The following is a 6,149-nucleotide window of genomic DNA, read 5'->3' on the forward strand; positions in this document are numbered from 1 at the left end:
CCGGGGCCCTAGAATTGCTGGCCAGGCAACAAAGCCACATGAGAGCAGTGTTAGGAATAAATAGGTGTTGCAAAATCTGTAGTGTGGTTGCATTTGGTGGTGGGAAGTGACAAGTTACTGGTTGTTCAGTTGTTTAGTTATAGAAAGGTGGTTTGCCCAGAAACAAGGGGACTGTGGAAGGGAGGGACACATTGTAGGCATGTCAGGAAGGCTGTAACCCCTGAGTACCTCAGCCAGTAGGGAAATGGGAAGGGACCTGCATTTCGGGCAAGGGGATAAACAAGGTTGCAACCTCCATTAAGTTGAGAGAGACCTCACTGGGGATTGTTTAGTGAACTGTCCCTTTTATTTGAATAAAAGTCTTAGTTAGCTCCTCTGTCTCTTGAACACTTCTGAGGCTCATAATAACAGAAACACAGAGATATACATTTTTCAGAACAAATGGGGGCTCTGTCCAGGACAGACTCACCCTCCAAGAGCAGTAGCTGGTGAAAGGAGCTGTAGGTGCCACACAACTGGTTTTGGCGATCAGTTGTTTTCATCAGTGCTGACACTGGATGGCTGATTGGGTTCCCGAGACCATCCAGAGTCAGACAAGAGGGGAGGACAGGGTAAAAGAATGTTTGTTTGGATTTGGAAAGGAGTCCACAGGGAAAGGATTGAGACATCTCACTGGTGAGTAATATGGGAACTGGAAGAAGCAAAAAAATTCCCAGGGAAGAGAAGGGGGGGGAGGGGAAACCAAGGAGAAAATATCGGGGGGGGGGGGCAAAAGGATAATACCCAAGGAGGGTGAAAGGAAATGCCCAAGGAGGGGGAGGGCAAAAAGAGGCTGTGACCTCCATTAAGTTGAGAGATACCTCACTGGGGATTGTCTAGTGAACTCTGCCTTTTATTCAAATAGAAGTTTTAGTTAGCACCTCTGTCTCTTGGACATTTTTGAGACTCACAATAACGGAAACATAGAGATGCATATTTTTCAGAACAAAGAAAAATTCTCAAGGGAAGAAGAAAAAAAAAAAGAAAATGTCCAAAGTGCAGACAAAAAGCCAGATAGGGGATCTGGCAAAAAGATATTATATTCCTCCAGAAAATGCCTAAGGGAAGGGATAAAAGGAAAATGCCCAAAGAGGGGGCAAAAAAGGACTAAAGACTTACAGCCCATTGGGATGGGGGATGACAGGAATGAGGAGAGGGGTTTTGCAGACTGCGGGAACTTCTTTTCCTGCCCAAAACGGGAGATGCAGTTTATCGCTGTTCCGGGTGCTAGGACCCAGGGGAGCCACAGTTTGTCTAGTGAACTCTCCCTTTTATTCGCATAAAACTTCTAGTTAGCTTCTCTGTCTCTTGGACATTTTTGAGGCTCAAAATAACAGAAACATAGATATATATATATATATTTTTAGAAAAGCAGTGATGTATCAAAACAGGTTAGCCTTAGATTATTTACTCACTGAGGAAGGAGGGGTATGTGGTAAATTCAATACATTGGACTGTTGCCTGAAAATTGATGATAATGGAGAAGTGGTGTTGAATATAGAGTCGGACATCAGGAAACTCGCCCATACGCCAGTACAAAAATGGAACTCAATGATGGATTCCCAGCAGTGGGACAATTGGTTTGGAAAAGCCTGATGGAGAAAGGTAGGTTTTATCTTCTTATGTGCAGTTGCTGGATTACTGTTTTTACCTTGTCTTGTTTCCTGTTTCATCTGGTTAATAAGCAGTGTAGTAGAATGAAGGCAAGTGGCTAGTATGCCAGTTAACATAAGCCTGACAACTGCTGGCCAAGGAAGGGGAGCCCAGAAGACTATGGTCTTGAAGAGAAGAGAGAGAAAAAGGGAAAATCAAAGGCTTCAGCAAAAAGAGGGAAATAAAAAGCAGGGGTGGATATTGTGAGAAATAAAGCAATGTTTTGCTGAAGCCAGAGTGACTATGGGGGGTGAGGCTAACCCTTGTTTCTTGTTTATAGCTGCTTATTGCTCAGATGTGGTTCAGACTGTTCCTTGCACCTGCACAGATTTGTTAAGAACCAAGAGGAAAGGCTATGCTAAAGATCTGCCAAAAAGGAAGAAGGTGAGGGGAGAGTTGGGGAGGGAGACTTGGGGCAAAAGCAGGCGGTCTGGAGACAATGTAAGCCCCTGAGTACCCAGCCAATGGGAAAGAGCACAGGGACCACCCTCAACCAGGGAAGGAAAAAACGTTGCCCATTTTGGTGAGCAGTGTGTCTCCCTGGAGAGAGAGACACCTGACTCTGCCGAGTCGTTTAATAAAATAGTTTTGCTTTGATGTCTTTGTCCCCCTTCAAATTCACTAAGAAGTGAATATTTTCTCATACACAGCATCTACCAAACTTATGGCCCTACTTCTAATGCACCTTTTACATGGTGCATTAAACTGTGAACCCTATAAAACCACACACACAGGGATAAATGAGTTGAACCCTCTCATCATCAGGTGGAGTAAAGATGAACTTGAACCTGAAACTATAACCTTTGAGGAATATAATGACATTCCACTGTGCATTTTTAAACCCTGGAATCCACTATTTGACCCATTATACACACCAGATCAATATGAAAGTAATTATGCCACAAGTTTTAGCCCCCCCTGGTGTGTGCAACTTTCTAATATAACAAATGCAATTCCTAGCAATCAAAAGAACCTAATGTGAGCATGGTCCATACAAACATTACTTAAAGCCAAATTTGTAGAACCCCAAATTCACCGTGCCTCAAATACAAGACAGTTCTCTGTAATTACTCAAAGGTTATAACATGCCAAGAAAGACCAGGAGGTCCTCCAGACGCATGGTTTTCGCTTGGAGTTCAAACACTAATAAGAGATACGTGTACTTGTTGGGGATATCCCTCAAAAGGCTGGAGAAATCAAGATGAGGACTGTAACACCACCTGTAAATATCTTCTCAGCTGATGCGGAGTCCCCTGTACCCAATACCCAGTCCACAGTACCCCCATAAACACTGAACCAAAAATCACCATCCTTGATTACACAGACACAACTGACTGTAAAACTGCAAGGCACAGAGCTCCTCTTGATATGGCCTACACATGTTCAACATCAATTGTCCATATCAAAATTGATGTTGGAGTAGCACACTGGACTAAGGTGTGGAGAGTTGGAATCCCCTCTCTTTGCCCTGAATGTGTTTTTATGTTTACTGACTTGTCCAAAGGACATCACAGTGTTTTCCCTCCAGAGGCAAAACAAAGGCCAGAATAGGCAATCAAGGGAGTTGACTTTCCAAATTACTATACCACTGGACAAAAGTTACCCCTATTCCTCGAAAATTTCTTTACCCCCAATGTCACCTTAAAACGACACTGATTTGTATTAGGAGGTATTATCTAGCAATTATATTGGACAAAACACACATTGAGAAACTGTATATTCAAGTCCAGTAGGCTACTAGAATGAGCCTACAAAGCAGATTTAGTCCCTGATACGTTGTTAGGGCAGCAAGGAGTGTGTGGGATGTCAAATTTATCTCAAACTCAATGTTGCATAACCATCTACAATGCTTCATCCTCCACTGAGGAGGCACAAGATAAAATTAAGGAAATAAGTGACCACACCAGAGAACTATTTCAAGCTATACAATCACAGGAACTGGCCTCATGTCCCTCACGGCAGCCCCAGGAACCCACATGGGGAAGCTCCAGAGTAACTGTCAGTCACAAACAGCCTGGGAAAACTATAACACACCACACCTCCTGGAGCCCCTGATCCAGCTCAGATTGGCAGGGACAGTGAGGACACTGCCCCTCACCCTGGCTTGGAACCTCAGAATGGCTGGTTGGTCAGAGACCCTGCCTGGGGGAGTTGGCCATAGGGACCAGAGCAGATAAAACCAAGGGCATGTGTTTGCCTCGTGTCGCAGCCCTGCCACCTGGATATGTGAGAGCTGGTCTCCTACAAGGCTTCTGTGGTAGCTCTATGATCTGTCTCTCCCTCTTTCTCCTTCTCTCTTGTTTCTCTCTCTGCTTCTCTTTCTTTGCTCCTTTCTTGATGCTCTGGGTAGCTTGGAGCTGCAGGGATTGGATTTTCACTTAAGTGTTGCAAAGAGATTGGATCTTGACTTAGTGTTGTGGATTAGTATGTGCTGGGTCAGTATTGTGGTGGAACATTTTGTCTAGCTTGTGTAGTGCCCTTTTGAACTTTTGACAAGTTCCCTTATTTTCTCTCCTAAATTAATAAAAGTACCTCTTGGGAACAAGTCTGTGGCTTATTCTCTTCACACTATCTTGAGATAATAAAGAACCCTATATATATATTTTGAAGTAAAAGTCCTGGTTGAGCCCCTGAGCCTGCAGCTCCCAGGGCTAGAATGTTACAGGATTCCCAACCCTTCTTTGCAAATCAGCTCGGAGTCAGATCACCTGGCACAGAAAAAGGGCAAGGCCCAGTACAGCGCTTGGGGCTGAGGGTAGAGAGGTCAGAGGTCTCACTGGTGGCAGGTGCTCAGAGAGGCTTTGGGGACATGCTGGGTGTTCCAGTGCCCTGCTTCTTCCCAGCTGGACCTGCTGAGTCCCCTGTCCTCCCACTAGGCCCTTTCTTCCACTCTTGTGTTCCCCCTGGCTCTGCTGCCCATCCAGCCCAGGCTGCAGCACTGTGACCAGACCCACATGGACACAGACAAACGGATGCCTCAGGAAAGTCATCCCATAACAGAACCCTGAAAACAAGGGCTTTTTATTTGTTTTCCTTTGCTCTGAAAGCCAATAAACATTGTGACTGGCAACTATTAAAACAATGCAACGAATGCTTATAACTAATTTGTTTGAACGTGCTCCAGTCTAGAGAACACAGGACTCTATCTGTCACTAGAAGACCTTTCCAGGCACACACAGCATGAGTGTTCATTGCCTCTAGAGGCAGTTCACTCACAGCATCTCCCTGACAGAGAATTCCAGATAACTTCTTATAAATAAATATAGCTTGGAAAATAATGAATGGCTGGACACTTAAACTCGTAAACCAGCTGGATTTAAGCACAGCAAAAAATTCTGACAGTATCTCAATGTGTGTTTCTCTAAGACTGTAGTGAATGTATAGATTTATTCTCCATCAGGATACAACTTCAAGGTATATTACAGGCTTTGGATTGTCACGTTCTCAGTTGTTTTCTAAAGAGGCTTGAAACTGCTGTTAAGGGTGGGGGCATTTTTTTGTCACTGGAGTAACATGAAGTTTCTGAAATGTCAAGAAATAACGCTCGCTTAAATGCTTCAGTTTTTGATCCTCAAATTTTGATCCTCAAACACTCTCAATTCGTGTTCCTCTAATGTTAAATTTCAATGTGAAATTCAAAAAAAGAAAAAATTCCTGGAGAAAATGCTTGCAATTCACACTATCCAAAGCTACTTGGCTTTGCTGAGTTTTCTGTAATATTTCACATACATTTGATGCAAGCATCTCTGTCATGCCTTACTTATCAGGCCTTAGTTATTTTAAGTGAGACACACTTCAAATTCCCATAATTAGAAACCTAGAAAGGGGGCTTGGTGTCTTGTCAAGGCTGCAAGATTCAAGAGCACTATTTAATTCCCCTCCTCCCCCCTCCCCATAGCCAGGGAAGGAAGACAAAGGAGCTGTTTGTGTTGATGGTGCTGATGGTGCCCAGGTGGCAAGAAAGGCCAATGGGATCTGGCCTTTATGGGGAATAGTGCGGCAGCAGGACCAGGACCATCCACCTGTGCTGGGCACTGCTGAGGCACCTCCAATCTTGGGGGCAGCTCTGGGACCCCCAATTCAGGAGACAAACTGAGGGGCTAGAGCATCTCCAGGGAAGGGAACAGAGAATGGGGAAGGGTCTGGAGCACCAGGAGTGGCTGAGGGAGCTGGGGTGGCTCAGCCTGGAGAAAAGGAGGCTCAAGGGGAACCTTCCTGCTCTCTGCAAGTCCCTGACAAGAGACTGTGGCCAGGTGGGGGTTGGACTCTGCTCCCAGGAACAAGCCATTGGACCCAGAGGGCAAAGCCTCAAACTGCGCCAGCGGAGATTTAGACTGGAAATCAGGAGGAATTTCTCAGAAAGGGTGGTTAAATATTTGAATGGGCTGTCCAGGGAAGCGGTGGAGTCCCCGTCCCTAGAGGTCTTTAAGGATTAAAGACTGGACGTCTTTAATCGT

The sequence above is a fragment of the Manacus vitellinus genome, unplaced genomic scaffold (genome assembly GCF_001715985.3).
Source record: "Manacus vitellinus isolate BGI_N305 unplaced genomic scaffold, ASM171598v3 scaffold_23_pilon, whole genome shotgun sequence".
Classification (NCBI taxonomy): Eukaryota; Metazoa; Chordata; class Aves; order Passeriformes; family Pipridae; genus Manacus; species Manacus vitellinus.